The sequence below is a fragment of the Lithobates pipiens genome, unplaced genomic scaffold (genome assembly GCF_037356315.1).
Source record: "Lithobates pipiens isolate NorthernLeopardFrog02 unplaced genomic scaffold, aLitPip1_a1.2 Scaffold_18, whole genome shotgun sequence".
NCBI lineage: Eukaryota > Metazoa > Chordata > Amphibia > Anura > Ranidae > Lithobates > Lithobates pipiens.
The window spans coordinates 276,333,372-276,357,783 of NW_027507758.1; the positions used below are offsets into that span (position 1 = coordinate 276,333,372).

General features: G+C 45.1%; 1 protein-coding gene across 2 annotated transcripts in view; it reads left to right on the top strand.

The window, feature by feature from the left end:
- TBC1D32 (TBC1 domain family member 32) overlaps positions 1-24,412 on the top strand; it is a 448,964-nt gene that overhangs the window by 256,095 nt on the left and 168,457 nt on the right. The window lies entirely within an intron of this gene.

The window sequence follows — 24,412 nt, forward strand, 5'->3', positions numbered from 1 at the left end:
AGCGAATAAGAATATATTTTCTTTTAAAAAAGGGGTCCTTAACTGAAGTCATATGCAGAGCAAATGTAACACCTTTTGATCTACAGATGAATAAAATAGTACCTACTGTGTTAGTGCCAAAACTATGCAGGCTGAAAATCACTCCACCACTGCTCAAAGCACAAGAAACCCCTATCAATCCCTGGAAGAATTGTAGGGTTCCACAGAACCCTGGTTGAGGAAGGCTGCAGTACAAGATCGATCCCATTCTGTGCCAGACTGGAAGTAATCTGACATATAATGAATACCAGCTGACTTCTGATCACAAAACTAAACTAATGCAGGCCATACACGGTCGAATTTCGAATGAATTTTTTTTTCAAAATCAGAAAGTTTGTTTTCTTTGTGATCCGATGATGCCACCATTGATTTTCAAAATTCAGCCGACCAAGCCTTCAATTTCACCTCCTGTTGCTACAGAAAATAATTTTCGTGGCCGGAAATCTTCTTTTCTCTCCGTAATTTTTTTTTTCATATTACATTTCTTGCATGATTCTTCCATCATTGATTAGAATATCGTCCGTTTAAAAAAAAAAAAAATTCAACATGTCGGATTCCTCAAATTTGATTTCCGCATGAAAATTGGCTGTTGCTGCACCCCACTAATGGTGCCAAATTCATACGAAAATACTTTGATACGATTTTTGAAAGAAAATTATTTCGAAATTCGAACTATGTATGGCCGGCATAAGCCCATTGAAGCTTTATTACTTAAATAGTTAGGTAAAAAAATTGAATATACTTTGTGTGAAATCAATACTTTAAAAGGTTGCTGCATTAAGCTGTTCAATGTGTCTGATGTCTTTGCTTATTTTTTTATTTTTTTTGTGTAGTAGAAAAAAGATGTATTTCCTTAATTTACAGTGCTTTTTAGAGTTAGCCATATTACTGGATTTATCGCCATATGCTAGTCAGTTTGTTTTTACTGACCTATGCATCATAAAAATAGAAAATGAAAACGCTTATGAACTGAACATACAGTCTGGAGTATCATTAACATTTTAGAAGTTCAAGAGTGTGTAAACCCTAATAATGAACTTCTCTTTTTTGCGCCCTTTTGGTCTGTTAACTATATCATTGAAATGATTTTTTTTTTTTTTTTTTTATATTTGCTTGCCAAACTTACCAATGTGTTTTAAACATTACATCTATTTACATGGATTTCAATATTAGACCTAAAAGGGTTACAGGTATAGGAAGGGTATTTGTCTCCAAAATACAAACTATTCTTCCAAAAAGAATATTAAATTAATATAAAATGGTAGTGTAGCTTATTTTCACACAGTGAAAGTAAAAATAGCAATACGACCTATATCAAGTCCCTAAATTATTATTTCTTCTTCTTTTTTTTTTTTGTTTGAACCTCTCTTTTTCTCTTAATTGTACATTATAGGACACAAAGTTGAAAAATGTAGGTACATTGGGATATCCTATTCCCTTCAGTAGATTAGACACAGGCAAAACAAAGAGTAGGTTTAGGGGCATCCCTCATGTGCCCCCAAGAGGAATGAATGGACTATCTCAGTGCCCAAGGATTACAATGACATTTAAAAATATATAAAGTTTTATTTATCCATAATTAAAAAGAGACATACCGTATATACTCGAGTATAAGCCGAGATTTTCAGCCTCTTTTTTGAGGCTGAAAGTGCCCCCCTCGGCTTATACTCGAGTCATCGCTGTCTGCCCGCTCGATCAGCGTGTCGAGCAGACAGACAGCGGCCATTCTGATTCAAAAGCCGCGCCTCCGGCTCCGCCTTCGCCTGTGATAGGCGGAACACTGAATTTCCCAGCAGCCTGTGTTCCGCCTATCACGGGCATCTTCTCATCCTCGTACTACGGACGAGGATGATACGACGTCCGTGATAGGCGGAACACAGGCTGCTGGGAAATTCAGTGTTCCGCCTATCACAGGCGAAGGAGGAGGCGCGGCTTTTGAATTTTACAATGGCCGCAGACGAAGAGGGCACGGGACGGAGGCAAGGCAAGGCACGGCACGGGACAGGACGGGACGGGACGGGACGGGACGGGACGAAGGCAAGGCACGACACGGGACGGAGGCTCGGGACAAAGGCTCGGGACACAGGTAGGCTGGACACACACACACACACACACACACACACACACACACACACACACACACACACACACACACACACACACACGGATGGAGACACACACACACGGATGGATGGATGGATGGATGGAGACACACACACACACAGGGATGGATGGATACACACACACACAGGGATGGATGGATGGATGGATGGAGACACACACACACAGGGATGGATGGATGGATGGATGGATGGAGACACACACACACAGGGATGGATGGATGGATGGATGGAGACACACACACACACACAGGGATGGATGGATGGATGGACACACACACACACAGGGATGGATGGACGGACACACAGGGATGGACGGACACACAGGGATGGACGGACACACAGGGATGGACGGACACACACACAGGGATGGACAGGCATGTCTCACCCTCGGCTTATACACGAGTCAATAAGTTTGCCAGTTTTTTTGGGGGTAAATTGGGGGCCTCGGCTTATATTCGGGTCGGCCTATACTCGAGTATATACGGTATGTCCATAAATGTAAAATACATCAATTAAAGTGACATTTCCAAAATCCTAATATTCCAAACTGGTGTTACAGGTAGAACTAAGGGCATCCGATGTAGTTACTCTAATGCCGCCTACACACAAGCGGAATGTCCAACAGAAAAAGTCTGAAGGAAGCTTTTCAACGTATATTCTGATCGTGTGTATCACTCATCAGACTTTTTTTTTCGAAAAATTCAGACAGACCTAGAAATAGAACATGTTTTAAATATTTACGACGGAACCAATTCCTATAGGGAAAACCGCTCGTCTGTATGTTGTTCCAACGGACCAAAAACAACGCATGCTGTGAAGCAATTACGAGATGGAGGCTATTGGCTACTGGCTATTGAACTTCCTTTTTCTAGTCCAGTCATACGTGTTGTACACCACTGCGTTCTTGACGATCGAACTTTGGTGTGATCGTGTGTACACAAGACAGTTTCAGTGGAAGTCCATCGGAAAAACCTTCAGAGTTTATTGCGACGGGAAAATCAGTCATGTGTATGTGCTATTAAATGTATGCTGGATCCGCTATGTGTTTCACGGTGAGAACCACTTCTTCTGGAGGATTATACACAGATCATCTACAATATACATATTACAAAATATTTTCATATCCAGGGCTTTTTTCTCAGAGAAAAGGTGCAGAAACTCACTCCCCCTATTGGTCATGCCTGCTAGAATCGCCCCCAGAACCACTCCTGAGAATCACGCCTTTAGAGAACAGGGAACCAAGTATAATTTGGGGGCTATACAGCCACAGCCCATTTAAGAGACAGCCATGTCGAGTCCAGCAAAGAGACAGCTGCAGCACAGTACAGCAGAGGCAGCCCAGTCCAGCAAAGAGACAGCACAGCCCAGTCCATCAAAGAGACAGCTCAGTCCAGCAAAGAGACCACCCAGCCCAGCTCAGGAAAGACTGCCCAGCCCAGCAATGAGACAGCTGCAGCCCAGTCCAGCAAGGAGACAGCCCAGTCCAGCAAAGGGACCGCCCAGTCCAGCAAAAAGACTGCCCAGCCCAGTCCACAACAAAGAGACCACCCAGCCCAGTCCACAACAAAGAGACCACCCAGCCCAGTCCACAACAAAGAGACCACCCAGCCCAGTCCACAGCATAGAGACCGCCCAGCCCAGTCCACAGCATAGAGACCGCCCAGCCCAGTCCACAGCAAAGAGATCGCCCAGTCCACAGCAAAGAGCCACAGCACAGCCCAGTCCACAGCAAAGAGACCACCCAGCCCAGTCCACAGCAAAGAGATACAGTACAGCCCAGTCCACAGCAAAGGTACTTCCCAGCCAAGTCCACAGCAAGGAGACACAGCACAGCCCAGTCCAAGCCAAAGAGACCTCTCAGCCGAGTCCACAGCAAATAGACCGCCCAGCCCAAAGCAAGCCCCATTCAGCAGCATTTTTTTAACACCAGAAAACTTCAGCACGGACCAGTTAAGTGAACAGGACAGAAATCTTTCTTGATCTACCTGACCTTGGCTTGGTATCAACAGATCCCCAAATTGTCCACTTCTTATTAAGTGAATGAACAGTACTGACTGGCATACTCAAGGCTTTGCATATCTTTTTATATCCTTTTCCATCTTTGTAAAATGTCATTAACTTGTTATGCAGGTCTTTTGGCTGTTCTTTTCTACCTCTTCATGGCTCAGTGTCTAGCCTGCTTAGTGCATCCATGTGAGATAACAAACTCATTGGCTATTTATATACAGGCACTAATTGTGATTTAAAAAGCCACAAATGTGGGAAATGAACCTTTAATTGCCATTTTAACCTGTGTATGCCACCTTCTGTGTCTGTACCAAAGCCAAACATTCCAGGGTATGTAAACAGGGCCATTTGGGTCATTTCTGTTATTATGATTTAAAAAGGATCCAAAAAAAAATCTGATAATAAATGGCTTCATGTGATTGCTATCCTTACATAAAAGTTTTTTGGCATGATCAGTCATATTATCAATATTAATGCCAAAATGTCCATTTCTGCCAGAGTATGCAAACTTTTGAGCAAAACGGCATATGCGCTTAAATGTGCTCACATATGCTTAAGGGGATTTGGCAGAAAAAGAAAAAAAAGAAAAAAATAAACTTTCAAGGGGATGTGGCAGAAAAAAAAAAAAAAAAAAACTGTTGCAAGTCAGTATTTTAGTGCCTAAAATGTATTTGGACACCAAAATACTGACTTGCAACACAGTTTTTTTTTTTTCCTGATCTATATGCATCGCTATTTTCCATGCCTGTATATAGGCCCATTAAAAGAAAATGGACTCTTCCGGTTCCGGCGCCGCATGTGCTGAATCAGCCTATAAATTCGGCCTGAGTGGCCCCTCAGCCCAGATATCGCCACCGGGGATCCCCCCTTACCTCCGGGCACAGATGGACTGGTTTGTGGAGAATACCGGCGCCCGGTCGTACGCGGCCGCGGCGGCTTCCACGGACAGGCCGCAAATCGAGCCCCCGGCTTCGGCCTACACCAATGCTGGATCGAACGCTCAGGTGTCTGACATGGAGGTTAGTGGCGCTGCTGCACAGGCTCTTCCCTCTTCACTCCCCGCTCCTCCCCAGGGACAGAACCCTTCTCTGGCTCAACACCAGACCCCACCAGTGGTCACTCTTCCCCACAGTCCCCCCGGGGATGAAGGCCACACGCATCGCATTGCACAGGCCGTGGCTGCTCTCCTCACCCCCATGATAGCAGCCTCTGTGGAGAAGGCGGTCAACGCTGGGATGCAACAGTTGAAAACACAACTTACTGAACACGCCACCAGACTTAACGAACTGGAACATCGTGTCTCAGAGGTAGAAGATGAACTCTACCAAGCTCAGGCCACAGAATGATCCCAAGATAAAACCAACCAGTTCATCCTCCAAAAATTAGAAGACCTGGAAAATAGGTCCAGAAGGAGCAATCTGCGCTTTGTTGGCGTCCCTGAGTCGCTCCCTGCAACTGCCCTACCGGAATTTTGCTCCAAACGCATCCCGGAAGCCATGGGCCTACCAGGCCCTTTCACGGTCGAACGCGCCCACCGTATGGGTTCCTTCAATGCTGAACGAAAGTCCCCTCGTCCCATCATTGCAAAATACCTCAACTATGCTGACAAGTCGCTCATTCTCCAGAAATTTAGACAGTCCCCCGACCTCTACATTGATGGGGTTAGAATACTCCTTTTTGCCGACTACTCTCTTGATGTCTCCAAGAGGAGGAAGGCCTTCCAGCCGATTTGTTCTGAATTATTCAAGCAGCAAATAAAGTTCACTCTGGCCTTCCCGGCTACCTTACGGATAAAGTCGCCTAAAGGTGACCAACTCTCTTTTCAGGACCCATCGGAAGCGGAATCCTACCTCAACACGTTGAGACCGGACCTGCACCCCCACACGCCTTCCAAATCTGGAACCAATCTCCGCTCCCTGGATCAACGTAGCCCGCGCAAGGATTCTCCTAAACGTTTCCGGCCTTCAGCTCCTGATCATCGGAACCGCAACACCCTGCGCTGATCTCCATTGGCTCGTTCATTGGATTTCTACCTCTCTACCTCAGGTCGTATGACTTGGTTACTGTTTTTCCCAGGTGCTCCCCCCTTATTTCTTTTCGTTTTCTTTTTGGCTTCTTCCAGAGCGCCTGACTTATCCTTATCTTAATCTTGACCTGACTTCGCTGCCCTCCTGTTGCAGCCGAGATCTGACTTTTAGCCTCCGGCTCCCTGCTGGTCTCAAGGGGTCTATCCAGCCCCGGGCAAGGCCCCACCCTGGGGTTAATAGCTAACCACTTTTGGCAGCCCACCCAGTTGTTATCCCTAATCCACACTACTTGGCCCATTAGCCATCCTACCACGTTGTAATTTTTACTCTGTTTCATTTGTACTGGTTGTTTAATCCCTTTTGGTTTCACAGGTATCCGTCTTATTAAGTTATGCCATACAGCTGTTGTTATGTTGTTATGATCTATGTTGGACGTGTGCCTTATCTTTTTCCTCAGGAGTCCACTGTGCACTTTATTCCGGTCATCCCCTATCAGGTGGACCCGGTCCCCATAGCTCCTATATCCCCCCAGTGGCTCTCGTGTACTCGGGCTATACTGACACCCTTTTTTCTGCACGGGGTCCCGTGTGGGGAGCCGTCTCGCACAGTGTTCTCATGCGGAAAAAAGTGAAGTTTGCACTAATAGATGTTGTATATTGTTTAATACCCCTTCCTACCCCGACCTCTCTGTCCTTCCTCCCCCTGTCATCCTCCCTATCCTTCCGCCCCCCAGGTGCGCTTTGCCTGTGGGATGGTTGCCTTTGCACTACATCAGTCCCAACTCTAAATACATTTTATGCTCTCCTCTTGCTGATACTTTGCTTACACGGCCGCTCTATTTATTCCCCTCCTCATGGTAATCTCTTAGGGTAGTTTCCTGGAATGTGAAGGGTCTCCGTTCTCCTCACAAGAGGATGAAGATCCTTCGTCATCTTAAAAGATTGAAGACTGACATAGCCTTGCTACAAGAAACCCACCTCCCAGCTTCTGATTTTCATCGTATGCAGAAACTGTGGGTGGGCTCGGTATTGGGCTCAGAGTCGGTTGGACGCAAAGCGGGTGTTCTCCTCTTAATTCACAGGAACCTTCCCTGTTCCGTCCTATCCACTTACGCAGATGACCAAGGGCGGTTCCTTTCGACCCGAGTAAAAATAGGGTCAAAGGAACTCCAGATCTCCAATGTATATGCCCCCAACAGTCCCTCTAAAGCCTTTTATTGTCAGTTATCCACCTGGCTCCTTGATGTCTTACACGTTCCTCATTTAATTGGTGGGGACTTTAACGACCTCATGGATCCAGTAGTCGACAGATCCTCCCCGAAGTCCCCTTCCGCTATTCCCTCTCAAGCCACGCTCACCCCTTTGGCCTCTACTATAGAGTCACTACACCTCACAGACATCTGGCGTCTATCCCATCCAATAGATAGGGAATATACTTTTTACTCCAACCCCCACAAAGTCCTGACCAGGATAGATTACTTTTTTGGCTCCGATAATCTTCTTCCCCTGATCTCTGACTCGGAGGTGGGTGACATAGCTATCTCAGATCACGCCCCTATAGCTCTCACTTTGGATCTTCTAGATCTCCCGCCTCATCCCAACATATGGCGCTTCCCCTCATTCCTGCACGGCAATACTGACTTCAAGGCCTATATGGAGCGCTCCTGGGAGGAATTCTCCTTGGCCAACTCCCCCATCTGGGCGACCCCAACCTTCTTTGGGATGCTGGGAAAGCATTCCTGAGGGGACGTATCATTTCCTATGCCTCTACCTTTAAACACCATTCCATGGTCAAATTTAAATCAGCTAGTACTCGATTGCACAAAGCCCAAATCTCCCTTAACACCTCTACCTCCTCTGCGGATAGAGATGAATGGGCCGCCGCCAAATCCTCTTTTGACGCTTGGGCCTCTACCCTTGAGCTCACTAAAAAGGCACATTTTGACGCCACCCTGCACAAATTTGGGAACAAGTCCGGAAAGCTCCTCTCCAGACTATGCAAGGGCCCCACCCGCCCGACTCACATTACCTCCCTTTGGGATAAATCGGGGTCCATCCACTCTACTCCCCCTGTCATTAACAAGACCATGTTGGAATTCTACTCTGCTCTCTATGGCCCTGACCCGATCGATGTGCCTACTGCCCGGTCTTTCCTTGATAAAGTTCATTTGCCCCACATTTCTCCCGCCCAGCTTGAAACCTTGAACTCCCCTATCACCTTAGCCGAAATAGAACGCACCATCAAAAACCTTCGCCCTTCTAAAGCCCCTGGCCCTGACGGGTTTAACGGTGAGTTCTATAAAACCCTCCTTAATATCACTGCTCCTGTGCTACATTCCGTCTTCTCAGGTATCTGGTCGGGGGGCCCGTATCTGCCCACGGGCAACCAAGCCATCATTAAACTTCTGGCCAAGAAAGGAAAGGACCCCTTGGAACCAGGTTCCTACAGGCCCATTTCATTGCTCAACCTGGATGTTAAAATCCTGTCAAAAATCGTGGCCACTAGGTTGGCGGACATCCTCCCTGACCTCATACACCCTGCCCAATCCGGTTTTGTTAAAGGTCGTACGCCCACTCTGAATATACGGAAGGTGCTCCTGGCCCTTGAACAAGCTAAGCGAGATCCAAAGGGAGACTATGCCATCATTACCCTGGATGCTGAAAAAGCCTTTGATAATGTCAGCTTTGATTGGCTCTTACTGTCCCTTACCAAAATGGGTTTTTCGGGTCCCTTTTGCCATCTCATAAATTCCATGTATTCGACCCCCTCAGCCAGGGTGGTGGCAGCGGGACTCCTCTCCGAGGAGTTTTGCCTCCACAAGGGCACTAGGCAAGGCTGCCCTCTGTCCCCCTTTACTGTTCAATATCGCCTTAGAACCCCTCTCCAGATATCTATCCCAGGTCGCTCCCTTGAGCGGCATCTCTGTAGGATCTTTTGAGCTCCGGACATCTCTCTTCGCAGACGACATCCTCATTTTCACTTCAAATCCTGCTGTTGACATCTCACATATTAGAAGTATCTTTGACACCTTCAGGTTATGTTCGGGGCTCCGTATTAACTATGCCAAGAGCGAAATCCTCCCCATTGGTACTCATCCCTCACCCCCCTGGACACATCATTCACTTTTCCAGGTGGCCCTGTCATACATAACCTACTTGGGAATAAAAATAGGGAAATTGCCCTCCTCCCTATACCACCTCAACTTTCCCCCTCTTTTCACTAAAATGAATCAGGAGTTATCTAACTGGATGGATCTCCCCCTGTCGCTCCTGGGAAGGTGCCACCTGGTCAAAATGATTAGCTTCGCCAGACTGTTATACCCTCTTGAAACTATTCCCCTATTGCTTAAACATAAAGATGTAGCTGCCCTTAATTTGAATATCTCCAAATTTTTATGGCGTGGCAAAAAGCCTCGTATAGCGTTCAAAAAACTGCACCTTCCTAGGGGCGAGGGGGGTATTGGTTTACCTCACATTAGACTGTATAACCTTGCTTGTTTACTCAGGACTAGCCTTGATTGGATTGCCCAACAATCCCGTCACTCGAACTTTACTCTGGAATCCGCTATGGCTCACCCCTACTCCTTAGTAGCCCTCCTTCATTGCAGATGGAAGACTATCCCTCTCCCGCTTCAACACAACCTTTTGTTACGAGACACGGCATTGGCCTGGAGAGAGGTCAGAAAACTCCTCAAGCTCCCGGCTCTCATCTCGTGCCACTTGCCGATTCAAGGGAATCCTGCCTTTCTACCTGGTCTCCACTACAACTCCTACGGAATATGGGGGCAACATGGACTCTCAAAATTTTCCTCACTGTGCAACCCCTCATCTGGGAAGCCGCTGCCCTTCTCAACCGTGGCATCTCTATTTTCCTTGCCGGTCTCACACGCTTTCTACTACAATCAATGCACCAGCTTCATCTCCAGTACATGTAAAGCCGAATCTCTGAGATTCAAATCTAGCTTCCTGGACCGCCTACTTCAATCTGGACAGTATTCCATCTCTGACATATACAAACCTCTCCTATTGAGCTTCTCTCCACCGCTTTTGTCTACATCTATTGCCAATTGGCGCAAAGACTTCTCGGATCCGGGGTTAGTTGACAAACTTCTGCAAGGCCTCCGGGAGGTCCTCCGCCTCACACCTAACGAGACCCGGAGAGAAACTCAGCTAAAAATAGTTCACCGGGCGTTTGTTCCTTTCCTCTCCTCGAAATCCACGGTTGGCGGAACTCTCTGCCCATTATGCTCGGCTTCTAGACCCTCCCTAACCCACCGCTTTTGGTCGTGTTCTTTCATCTCCTCTTTTTGGGATCAAGTTATAGCCTTTATCTTGGAGATCACCCTACTGAAACTGCCCAAGGACCCCCTCCTACTGATCTTTGGCTACTGGGACCCAGTTCTGCTGCCCTGGTCTCTCTTCTCCACAGCCTCTACCCGTGCTAAGCCGGCCGTCCTTCCTCCCTCCAGAGATTGGATCCTGATTTGCCTACTCATCGCTAGGCGCCTTATCCTCAGGAACTGGCTCTCCTCTCAAAGCCCAACTATCTCCCAACTCAAACATGAATCTCTTGCCCTGTACAGAGAACGTCTCCTCACGGACTTTAAAAATGCCAAATCCAGGTCCCGTTTTCTTCTCCGATGGCAACATTTTATTTCTTCAGCCCTTTCTTCAGATAACCAACAAGCTTTTTCCACTCTAGCTTTCTCATTTGATGAGCCGATCTCTGAAACTTAACACCTACTCATGTTCTCTCTGCCCACTGCTGTCTCTGGTGATCGTGTTTACACTCATTCGATATATCTGGGACTACTCCATCAAGACTTTTTTTTTCCTTTGGCAACCGCCACCCCCCCATAGAAACACTCCCCAGGACACACTTAACCCCTACACTGCCCCCTAGTGGTTAACCCCTTCACTGTCAGTGTAATTTACACAGGAATCAGTGCATTTGTATAGCACTGATTGCTGTATAAATGACAACGGTCCCAAAAATGTCCGATGTGTCCGCCATAATGTTGCAGTCACGATAAAAATCGCTGATCGCCGCCATTACTAGTAAAAAAATTAATTTAAAAAATTGTCATAAAACTATACCCTATTTTGTAAATTATATAACTTTTGCGCAAACCAATCAATAAACGCTTATTGCAATTTATTTTTTACCAAAAATATGTAGAAGAATGCGTATCGGCCTAAACTGAAGAAACAAAAATGTATATTTTTGGGGGATATTTATTATAGCAAAATTTAAATGATTTTTTTTCAAAATTGTCACTCTTTTTTTGTTAATAACGCAAAAAAATAAAAAGCACAGGGGTGATCAAATACCACCAAAAGAAAACTCTATTTGTGGGGAAAAAAAGAAGCCAATTTTGTTTGGGAGCCATGTCGCACGACCGTGCAATTGTCAGTTAAAGCGACACAGTGCCGAATCACAAAAAGTGCTCTGGTCAGGAAGGGGGAAAATTCTTCCGGGGCTGAAGTGGTTAAGTATCCATGTGCAGGAACCCTAAGTATACAGTCCACTCCATTTTTAAAGCATAATGGAAGAGAATAACTTTGCCTTATAAGTATTGATCTCAAAAGCAGTCAGCATGCGCTGTACATTCGGTCACTATATACATTTGTAAATTTATAATTGTGTGAAAAATAACTTCATTCAACTCTAATTTGAATGTAATTTAATTTACTCTCATAAAAAAAAAAAAGATGTTCCATGTTACTGCATTTTACATTTTAGACATAAATGACGATAAACTTACTCCAAAATGAAGCTGAATTTAGGCTGTCCTTCAGATCTGGTGGACTACTTGCTTCAGTTTCCCAAATCCAAATATCAGTACAAAGTACAAATAAAGAAAGCTTTACCGCAGTGCCTAAAGAGGAAGTTCACTCCCCCTGCTCATTTTTTTCTTTTTAATTCCCTCTTACCTGTCATACTGGGTTGTCCTCGAGTAGTAAGCTCACCTGTCCCTGTGCCACGAATAGGGATGAGCTTCGTGTTCGAGTCGAACGTACGTTCGACTCGAACATTGGCTGTTCCTCCGTTCGACGAAATCCGAACTCTTGGTCCGTTCGCGTCAAAATTCGTGTGGCGCGCGCGGACCACAATGCACTGCGGTGCCGCAGTGCATTGCTGGCTCATGATTGGCCAAGCATGCACTGTGACCCCGCATGCTTGGCCAATCGCAGCGCCAGCAGCGAGGAGAGCCATGATTGGCCACAGGCATCCTGCCTGTGGCCAATCATAGCTCAGGCTGTGTAGTGCACGCCCCACACTATATAAGGCCGCCTTTGAGGCGGCCTCGTGTAGTGCGTTGGCATCTGAAGCAGTGGGTGTTCTGTGTACCTTCAACACAGTTACACACCAATCGTTTTTGGCTGATTTCCTATCTTGCTCTTGTGTAGTGGTTATTGTCTGTGCCCTGACCGCAGTATACACCACTACACTATATTCACCTCACCTATATAGCTAGCTAGTGATCTATCTTTAACCACTTAACAACCGCCCATTGCCGATTAACGGCTTCAGGGCGGTTGTTTAACTCTGAAAGGGCCGTTAATTAACGGCCTCCCAGAATTCTGCTCTCGCGCGCCCCCTGGGGCGCGCACTCGAGAGCATCCGTGACCGCCGGGTCCACAGGACCCGGCGCATCACGGATCACGGTAAACGGCCGCTCGTCGCGGCCGTTTACCACGTGATCGCTCCGTCAAATGACGGAGTGATCACTTGTAAACAAACCGGCGTCATGTTATGACGCTGGTTCCTCCCTCCCCTCTCTGTACCGATCGGTACAGCGGAGGGGAAAGAGATCGGTGTCAGCAGCGATGTGGGCTGCATCTGCAGTGCCCACATCGCTGCTCACCGAATTTAACCCCTCAATTCCCTGCCAATACTCTGCAATACCAGTGCATACTCTGCAGTACCCTGCCATTACTCTGCAGTACCCCCCATTACTCTGCAGTACCCTGCCATTACTCTGCAGTACCCTGCCATTACTCTGCAGTACCCCCCCATTACTCTGCAGTAACCCCCATTACTCTGCAGTACCCTGCCATTACTCTGCAGTACCCTGCCATTACTCTGCAGTAACCCCCATTACTCTGCAGTAACCCCCATTACTCTGCAGTACCCTGCCATTACTCTGCAGTACCCCCCATTACTCTGCAGTAACCCCCATTACTCTGCAGTACCCTGCCATTACTCTGCAGTACCCCCCCAATACTCTGCAGTACCCTGCCATTACTCTGCAGTACCCTGCCATTACTCTGCAGTACCCTGCCATTACTCTGCAGTACCCCCCAATACTCTGCAGTACCCGCCATTACTCTGCAGTACCGTGCCATTACTCTGCAGTACCCTGCCATTACTCTGCAGTACCCCGCCATTACTCTGCAGTGCAGTACCCTGCCATTACTCTGCAGTACCCTGCCATTACTCTGCAGTACCCCCCATTACTCTGCAGTACTCCCCAATACTCTGCAGTACCCTGCTATTACTCTGTAGTACCCCGCCAATACCCCACCAATACTCTGCAATACCCTGCCATAAATTGCCATACCCAGCCATACTCGGAGATACCCAGCCATACTCGGTGATACCCTGAAATACCCAGCCATAGACGCCCCCCACCCCTCACCGCCTCCGGTGCTTCTACCAACTCGCCAGTACGAGTTCACGGATCACGCTCGTCGCGGCCGTTTACCACGTGATCGCTCCGTCAAATGACGGAGTGATCACTTGTAAACAAACCGGCGTCATGTTATGACGCTGGTTCCTCCCTCCCCTCTCTGTACCGATCGGTACAGCGGAGGGGAAAGAGATCGGTGTCAGCAGCGATGTGGGCTGCATCTGCAGTGCCCACATCGCTGCTCACCGAATTTAACCCCTCAATTCCCTGCCAATACTCTGCAATACCAGTGCATACTCTGCAGTACCCTGCCATTACTCTGCAGTACCCCCCCATTACTCTGCAGTACCCTGCCATTACTCTGCAGTACCCCCCATTACTCTGCAGTAACCCCCATTACTCTGCAGTACCCTGCCATTACTCTGCAGTACCCTGCCATTACTCTGCAGTACCCCCCATTACTCTGCAGTAACCCCCATTACTCTGAAGTACCCTGCCATTACTCTGCAGTACCCCCCATTACTCTGCAGTAACCCCCATTACTCTGCAGTACCCTGCCATTACTCTGCAGTACCCCCCAATACTCTGCAGTACCCGCCATTACTCTGCAGTACCCTGCCATTACTCTGCAGTACCCTGCCATTACTCTGCAGTACCCCCATTACTCTGCAGTAACCCCCATTACTCTGCAGTACCCTGCCATTACTCTGCAGTACCCTGCCATTACTCTGCAGTACCCCGCCATTACTCTGCAGTGCAGTACCCTGCCATTACTCTGCAGTACCCTGCCATTACTCTGCAGTACCCCCCATTACTCTGCAGTACTCCCCAATACTCTGCAGTACCCTGCTATTACTCTGTAGTATCCCGCCAATACCCCGCCAATACTCTGCAATACCCTGCCATAAATTGCCATACCCAGCCATACTCGGAGATACCCAGCCATACTCGGTGATACCCTGAAATACCCAGCCATAGACGCCCCCCACCCCTCACCGCCCCCCGGTGCTTCTACCAACTCGCCAGTACGATCAAAGCCAGAATCTTTTTTTTATTTTTTATTTCAGGCTTCCCAGCCTAGAGGTGAGATGTGGGGTCATATTGACCCCCAGATTTCACTGTAAAGAGGACCTGTCACCCCATATTCCTATTACAAGGGATGTTTACATTCCTTGTAATAGGAATAAAAGTGATCAAAAATATATTTTTGGGGAAAAAAATGTCAAACTAAAATAAATAAAGTAAAATGAACAATAAAAAAAAAAAAAAAAAAAATTAAAGCGCTCATGTCCCCATGTGCTCGCATGCAGAAGCGAACGCATGCGTAAGCCCCGTCCACATATGAAAACGGTGTTCAAACCACACATGTGAGGTATCGCCGAGAATGTTAGAGCGAGAGCAATAATTCTAGTCCTAGACCTCCTCTGCAACTCAAAACATGTAACCAGTAAAAAAAAAATTATGAAGAAAAAATTACTAATCTGCTAAATTTTATAACAGAAACAAAGAAAAATTCATTTTTTCGCAGAATTTCCGGTCTTTTTTCTTTTATAGCACAAAAAATAAAAAACTGAGAGGTGATTAAATACCACCAAAAGAAAGCTCTATTTGTGTGAAAAAAAGGACAAACATTTCATATAGGTCCAGTGTTGCATGACTGAGTAATTGTCATTCAAAATGTGAGAGCACCAAAAGCTGAAAATTGGTCTGGTTATTAAGGGTGTTTAAGTGCCCAGTGGTCAAGTGGTTAATAATAGAGCTTGCAGTCAGTAGTGTTAGGAGATAGTGTGTGCTGTCTGCGTGCTCTGTACCCAGTACATACCGCTATAATATAGGGCAGGCCCCTACTTTCAAACATCCAACTTACAAACATCTCCTACTTGCAAACGTAAGGAGACAGCACCAAGTGAGATGAAAAAAGACGGACGACAAAACAAATTATACAGGGGTGATAACCCTTCCCTATGTTTTCCAAAAAGCTTAAAAATATTTTTTTTGACTGGAGCTACACTTTAAAAATGTACCAGTTGAAAATGACAAACAGATTCAACTTAACACAACAAACCTACACAGTCCCTGTCTTGTTTGCACCGCCTGTATACTGCTGTTCTGAGTATATAGGGCCTGGGGGCCACACGCATTTCCTTTTTTTAATATGGGTACAGGGTTCCCCTTAATATGCGTACAAGACCCAAATAGGCTGGTAATGGGCAGGGAGGGCTACCCATGCCATTTTTCTCAATGATTTTCAACCATATTGCAGGAACCAGATATAACATTAAAACCGCAAGCAGTTTTAAATGGTGTTATTTCCGTTTAATGTCATTTGGTGCAGGGACTGTTCTAAACACGGGAAACACATGGCACTTCACAGGCATACTACAGACACCCCTCAGGCACCATATTTAAAGGAATATTTCACTTTTTTTTTTCACTTTAATCGTCATTAAAATCAGTGCTCCCGCCAAAATGGCCGTTTTTAAAACTTTTTTTTGCATTGACCCATGTCCCCTGAGGCAGGAGGCAGGTCCCCAAACCCTTTTTAGGACAGTATCTTGCATATTAGCCGTTAAAATTAGCACTTTCCATTTCGAACGTTCGAGTCCCATAGACTTCAATGGGGTTCTAACGTTCGTAACGAACGTGGGGGCCGTTCGCAAGTTCTGGTGCGAACCGAACCGGGGGGTGTTCGGCTCATCCCTAGCCACGACCTTCTCATCAGGGAGCCAGTTGTCTCTTCCAGATTTTTGCAGTTGGCACCCTGATGGCACTGCTGCCAGGTCTGCCTCCTGTTGCTGTTTTTTTGCATGGAAATGCCTCCTGGGATGTCCAACGTAGATATCCTAGAAGGCTGCGGCAGTAGTACAGATCATTCTCCACTAGGCAAGCTTGGGGAGGAAAGAGGCTGAATTTGAACTTTAAAATAATGTACAAAAAAATGCCAGCTTTGTACATTTGCAGAGGGGAGGAAAGTTGCATTAGCACAAACTTAAGGGGTTACTAACCCCACAACAGTAAAATCAGTCTGTATATGCAGTGAAGCATGCTTGTTATACTCACTGTAGAACCTAAAGGGTTAATCATGGGCAATGTGTAAAAAGGCTGTTTGATCCTGTCTTCTCTGACCCTCCTCCCTTCTTCCACTGTCCCCAATCAATCTCCTGATAGTACAGAGCACTCTGCACATGCTCAGTTTGGTGTGTATTGCTAGAGAATGTTTTTTTTTTTTTGGAGGGTACATATAATCAGCACTATCATGCACCCACATAGAACATTAGCATCAGCGAGACAGTCCCATGTGATGGGGGACAGCTTCACACGGACTCGTATAGAGGAATGTTACGAAATGCTTTTATTCAAGTTTTTTTTGTAAGTATGAAACCTATTTTTGGCTAATAATAAAGCCTTTGTTTGGGGATAATGCGCCTTCTGTTATTTTATGTTTCAATACCTCGGATTCCCCAGTCTGTGGATGGCAGCGAGGTGTGCATTATCCACTTAGAATAGAAGTTCACAATTGTATCAAGGCCCACCGCACAGCGCAGGAGATTGAACTGTGTGTTGTTTTAGCCACATAGGATAGTCGGAGGATGAAGACTCCTCCTGCAAGCTTTAAGCTTGCAGAGACATAATGAAACATTACAAATAATGAATATAATCTACATTCCTTATACACAAAATCCAATAGAATTTGTGTTACTAAATAACAATTATTTATAAAAGTTTTAAATGTTTCAGCCGGTTTCATTTTTTTATTTTTTTTTCAAAAACTGGACTGAATAAAATGTGAAGGCTGATCTTCTGCCATCTCCTTGGCATCGAATATTTCATGCAAATAGTCAGAATTCTTGATTGTACTCTGTGTACACGGTGTACTTGTTCTCAGTCACTGACTCAAAGTATTGGATCAAAATAACAGCCAAGCAACCATTGTCTAAAGGAGAGTTGAGCAAATAGATGTCAAGTTCTAAACCTTTTTTAGTTACGCAGAACATTTGTTTCCATAAGTCTATATCGGATCTGATAAAGGGACAGTTGTTGAGGAAAGAGAGACGGAATGTGTGTGTGTTTTTTTTTAAAGGAGTTTTAAACCCTCATGGTTTTTCACCTTAATAGTGCATTATATGCATTAAGGTTAAAAACCTCCTGTGATGCAGCAGCCCCCCTTTTACTTACCTGAACCCAGTCTTTCCAGTGACCTGGGTGAGCACACCAGCTCCAGCCGGTGTCTCGGGTCCTGATTGGATAGATTCATAGCAACGCAGCCATTGGCTCCCGCTGCTGTCAATCAAATTAAATGATGCAAGGGGGGTGGGCGGGCCTAGTCCTGCTGTCTGTGTCAATAGACGCAGCAGGAGAACACAGGAGTGCACTCACACGAGTGGCCCTAGGGAGAGCTGCTCTCCAACGGGGCACTCGACAAGAGGAGGAGCCAGAAGCGTCGCATAGGGATCCCAAAAAACGAGGATCGGGGCCACTCTGTGCAAAACCAACTGCAAAGGAGGTAAGTATGATATGTTTTTTTTTTTTTTAAATAGAACCCTTAGTTATCCTTTGAGTGACTATCCCTCAAAGCAATGTTAATGTTTTTTTTTGCAACCACAATTTCACATGTAGCGAAACTAGTTTCGGATTTAGCTTTAAATCGGTGGTAAACACTAGGAATAAAAAAAAAAAGGATAATGAATGCATGTAAATAGATATGTAGTTGATAGAGAACTGTCATGCGATGGAAGCTTGACCTTTAATTATACCTTTATTAAAAATGGCTTGCATTTTCCCATGCACCTTATAGAATTTCACTGTAACACTGAAGATTTCCTTCCTATGCAATGGTTTATGTATGACTTCAAACCTCTTGGCTAGATATAATGTTCAAGGTCACTTATAAAGGGCTTCTGCTCGACATGTTCATAATTCTGCACAACCAATACAGTTGTTAGTGCACTCCGGTCTAAGATAAATGGCATTGAGTCAAGAGTCAGAACTGAAATATGGGCAATTTTGTTTCTGGATCATTTCCTCCATGACTGCTTGCTGTAATAAAGCAACTGTCATAGTCATTTTGTGGTGTTTGAGTACAGAAAAGTACTGCAGCATTATTTGGGAGTAAATCCGAAGCTTTTACATTATATTGCATGTAAACAGTCTATTGTTACTTTAATATATATATATATATATATATATATATATTATTTTTTTCAGAACTATGGTGTGGTTAGTGTGAGCAAATTACATACGATTGCATCTATATGATTTGTATAGTTTATAATCAAACTAAAGTGCACATTTTTTTTAGTTTAAATCATACAGCCTTTTAGTGAAATTTCAAGCTAACAGCTTGAAATAGTTACTGTATATAGGAAGTGTTTACCTTTTGAAGAATTTTTAATGCTGTTATGATTCACAAACCACTGTTGCGGGTGACCCCATGTAGTGTCACCTCTCTTCCTGTAACCTGCTCTTTGGACTGTAAATCATCATTACTACCGATGTCCATGGGGAAAAGACCTAGGAAGCTTTTAAAGTACACCTAAACCCAGTCACAAATATCTTTTCTTTATCATACATCACGGGACACAGAGCAGCCATTACTATCTGGGTTATATGCCACCTATTGATGAATGGACACTGGCAGATCAATCAAACAGGAAATCCTCCCCTATATAACCCCTCTTACACAGGAAGTACTCTTTTTTTTTTTTTTTTTTTTGCCAGTGGTGGTCGCTGATGTGATACATGTGCACTTGGAACATACTTGGAGGTCTGGACGGTTCTATTAAGAATCATTGACTTCAATCTGATCCATTTGAATAAGCTGTCAGCCACAATGGATGATACCCGAGCCTCATTGTATAGGAGAGACAATTCCTTGAGGTTTGCCTTTAATACAGCATAATGGCACTGGACCCTGCGTAATGGAACCCTGTACAGTGTTTGTTCTGACCAAGGTGCTTTCCTGCAGGGTGCTATACAGGTCCAGGGGAGTGGACCCCAGAGACCCCAGGGTCTTTTATGACAAAGCTTGCCATGATGGTTGAAGGTTGGACTTCAGAGTCATGCGGCAGGAATGGTAAATCTGCATTTTGGCAGTTTCTCTTTAAAAATAAAAAAAAAGAGAGATCCGGCTGTCTGGTCTTCCCTTAGTTGCCACTTAGTTGCCACAGGCAGTGTCCTGTTTAATCATGCTCTGTGTACTTCTTATGAGAGTGGGCTGATGTTTCTCCTCCAACCACTAGAGGATGCAGGTTCGCTCAGGCCTATTTCTATACAGGCAGGAAGTGGAGGGGCGGCCATGTTTACCATGTGGACGGCAGGTTCAGTAAGGTCTCTTGAGACATAACAGCAGCCAATGGATACTAATGAAGTGTGAGTTTTTACTATGGGAGAAATGTGTGGCCAGACAAGTCATGATTATATACTGCATACTTACTGCATATGCCAGGGGGCCTGTACAAATGTAAGTCGATACACCCCTATATGGGTATCATTGCACTGTAAGGTGTTGTGTCTCCAGAATAATGTGCATCTGGTCTGCAGTAGCTTACTTTTAGGCTGCTCTGAAGCAGAAAAAAGGCTGCATGGGATACATGTGTGCTTGGCTAATCTTGTAAAACTAGCATGGGGCCAAGTGCAGTTGGGCAGGTGCAGTATAGTATACATGCATGCAAACTTGTTGATTACACGCATGTTTAAATAAATGCATGTTTTGCATAGCCCGCCTGCCCCATGGCATACACGATGGACAAGTGGGCAGCGCCATCCGCCCAGCATGCAGCCCCCCAAAGCTGGCCGCGACAGTGCATTTGCATGGACACAGGTTTTCATAGGCACATGTTGCATAGATGTGTGTGCATAAATGTATATGCATTTTGCATAGATATACGTGTTTGTGTGGATGAATGTTTCCATAAACGCATATTGGCATGGATACATGTTTGTGTAAATGCATGTATACATGGACACGTTTGTGTAATCGCATGTCGGCATAGATACATGTTGCATAGATACATGTTTGCATAGACACATTTGCGTAAAGGCATGTTTGCATAAACACATGTTGCATAGACAAGTTGCGTAATATATGTTACATATTCACATTTTATAAATGCTTGCTTATTGCGTAAATGCATGTTTCCATGGGCACGTATTGCATAAATCCACGTTTGCATAGACACACATTTTCGTGCTTTGCCTAAACGCATATTTGCATAAGCACATACTTACATGCTTCCATAAAGGCATGCTTCTATAAATGCATATTGATTAAACGAAGGCTGGCATGTTTTCATTTGTACTGCATAGGTATATGCTTAGTTTTAACTGCATACATATGTGCCTACTTACCGTATTTGCCGGCGTATAAGACGACTGGGCGTATAAGACGACCCCCTATTTTTCAAGTGAAAACATTGGTTTTGGGCAATACTCGTGGTATAAGACTACCCCCCTTCTGAGGCAATACCATTTTAAAAAAACATTAGAACGATTAAAAAATACAAAGCAAGAATGCCAACTACTCATCCGCCATGGTGTGTTATGTCATAAAGTAAATCAAACAATAATAACACAAACAGAGATCTATTGAATGCCACAACTCTGGAAAGTAGAATTTTTCACTAACCAAACCTATACCACTTTTGGGTTACATTCTATGGGAATTGTCCACCAAAATGCATTTAATAACCCCCCTGTCATATGTCCCAGATTTACCTGTCCCTCTTGGGTGCCTGAGACCTCAAAGGCAAATAGCAGGATGTATAGTAGTAGGAGATCAGTGAATGGATTTACCCAGGGAAGTATGGTGAGCGGTGTATTATTTTAATGAATACAACGCCTGCTTGGATTGGCAGAGGCTGTAGCATCATCAGCCCTTGCCTCTCTCTCTCGCTCTCTCTCTCAAAGCCAATCCGAGCAGGCTACTCTATGTAGCCTGCTCGGATTGGCAGTGGTTGTTACTCCAATCCAAGCAGGCTCTGTATTCATTAATGGAATACATCGCTCGCCGGGATTGGCTCAACGACGTATACTGTTTGTTGCTGAAGCCACATACAATATTAGCAGACATTTGGGGGCTGACATCCATCGGGCAGCATTGTATACCTGTATACCCGGCGTATAAGACGACCCCCAATTTTTGGGCATTTTGTTTAAGTGTAAAAGGTAGTCTTATACGCCAGCAAATACAGTACATTAAACTGTATACATATGTGCTTATTTGGCTAGGACTACATACATATGTGTTATTTGCCTAGGACTACATGCATATGTGCTTAGTTGCCTTGGGAAACATACATATGTGCTTACTTGCCTTGAACTGCGCACATGCATGAATGACAAGAATACTTGTATGCCTGCATGTTTGCATACCTAGGTACCTACATAACGGCATACCTGGGTACCTGCATACTTACATACCTAAAGGGTTGCATAGCGGTAAACCGATATTGTTTTAGGCCTGCATCCTTGGAGGACTGTGTATTAGGTTGGTTAATATAGTTGCTACATTATTTACCTGGTATACCAGTTAAATAGTTCCAGAAAAGAGTGGCAGCCGGGGGAGGCAGGTGCACCGCTCTCAGGTTCAGTGACCTGGTGGTGTCCACATCTCCCGATGGACAGTAGTGTCAGGTGCATCTGAGCCACTGTGGTGTTTGGCTTTGCAGTGTTTCCTGACACATTAATTTTTTGTCAGATAGACTATAGCTATATATAGATAGGTATTGATCAAAGCCTAAACAGGATCAATCCTGGTTAGGCTTTTCCCCACCTGGGTGAGGGAGGCATCTGAGGCTGCTGTGTTTTAAGAGTATCTCAGGCCAGAAGATCCTGGGGCAGTCTCTGAGGTGGTTTTGCTCCATCTTTAGCCAGCAGAAGCTTGGTAGGTTAGGTACGCCTCTTTGAGCCTTTGGGGTCTGCCACAGAGCCGTCAGTCTTTTGCCTTGCATTTGACTCTTGAAGCAGAGGCATGGGCTCATTATTAAAAAAAAATAACTCAACCTGTAGCAGTCCCAAAACCAAATGGGGACATAAGGTCTAGCTTAGATCTTAAGCAGCTGGACATCTTTCTGTTTCAGATAGGCTCTGTACATTTAGTGTTGACCTCTCTACGACAGGTAGATTCCAGGGTCCATAGTCATCAATGACGCATATCTTCATGTGCCGATTTTTTTTCCAGGCTCATCAATTTTGCAATTGCAGTGCAAAGTAGTCTTTTTTTATTTTGTGACTCTGCTCTTCGGCCTGGCCACAGCTCAGAGGGTTCACAAAGCCCCCAGCCTCAGTACTGGATTTTCTGAAAACGCAGGGGGTGTCAATCTCAGTATACCTCAATAATCTTTGTTCAGGAAGCAGTCTGTTCAGATTTTCCTTCGATACATTTCTGCAGTTGGAAGTTGTATCTAGGTCAAGGCGCATTCCCTATGTACTGTATAGTTCTACTCCAGATCTTTTGTAGAGGATCATTCTCTCTGTCTGGAACATGAAGATCCAGGCATTGGATTGCCAGAGGGCTCTGTTCCCTGGATATTGCAGGGCTAAAATTGGTGGTTGATGGTTCGAAATCTGCAGAAGGGATTGGAAAGATAATAACCACCGATGCCAGCTTCTCCAGTTGGTTTTAAGGTGGCTATAGTTCAGTGGACTTGATCTCTACAGGAGAAAATACTGCCATCAATATCTTGGAACTTTGGGCCGTACTGGATGAGGGGAGAAACCAGTTGTAGGTCTAATCGAGAAATGCTTCTTTAAGGGCATATATATCTACCATCAGGGCAGCACCAGGAGTCGGGGTGGCTCAGGAAGGTGAACCACATTCTGTCTGAGACAGTACAACAAGTGCTGTCTTTATCACTAGTATATATTCTAGGTATTGAATAATGTCAGGGGGAAATCTCCAGGTGGATCTACTAGATTCCAAGTTCTACAAGTGGAAACAGGTTGTGTCTGGGACTAAAGTCCCAACGGCAATAGGTACAGATGCACTAACACCTCGGGGACCAGTTCTCTCTTATTTGGACGATTTCCCTCTGTTTCGACTGCTCCCACATGTTTTGCGAAGAATTCGGGAGGTGGTAATACTGATAATAGTGTTAGCCGAATTAGCCCAGGAAGGCTTGGTACACTGACATAGCGAGTTTTGCAGGGGTCGCTCCTTGGTCACTCCCAGTCCAGCGGGACCTAATGGTCTTGTGTCCTGTATCTCAGCACTGTTGAGCCCTGGAAGCCAGGGAACTTCAATTACAGGACTTGGAAATATTTTTTGCCTGGGGGAAGCCAGGAAGTAGCACCTACAGGAATATGTGAGTTGGAAAATGTATTTTCTTTCTCCAATCCATAGGGGAAAGGAGATTGGGGTTATATAGGGGAGAACTTCCTATTTGATTGATCTGCCAGTGTCCATTCACCCATAGGTGGTGTATAACCCAGATAGTAATGGCTGCTCTGTGTTCTGTTATGTACTCCCAAGAAAAGGATTTTACAGGTAAGCTGTAGGAAAAATCCTATTATTCAAACGTTAACATGTAAATTTAATTTCAAAAGTTGTTTTCAATCTTTTTAAATATACAGCTTTCAATTAAAAC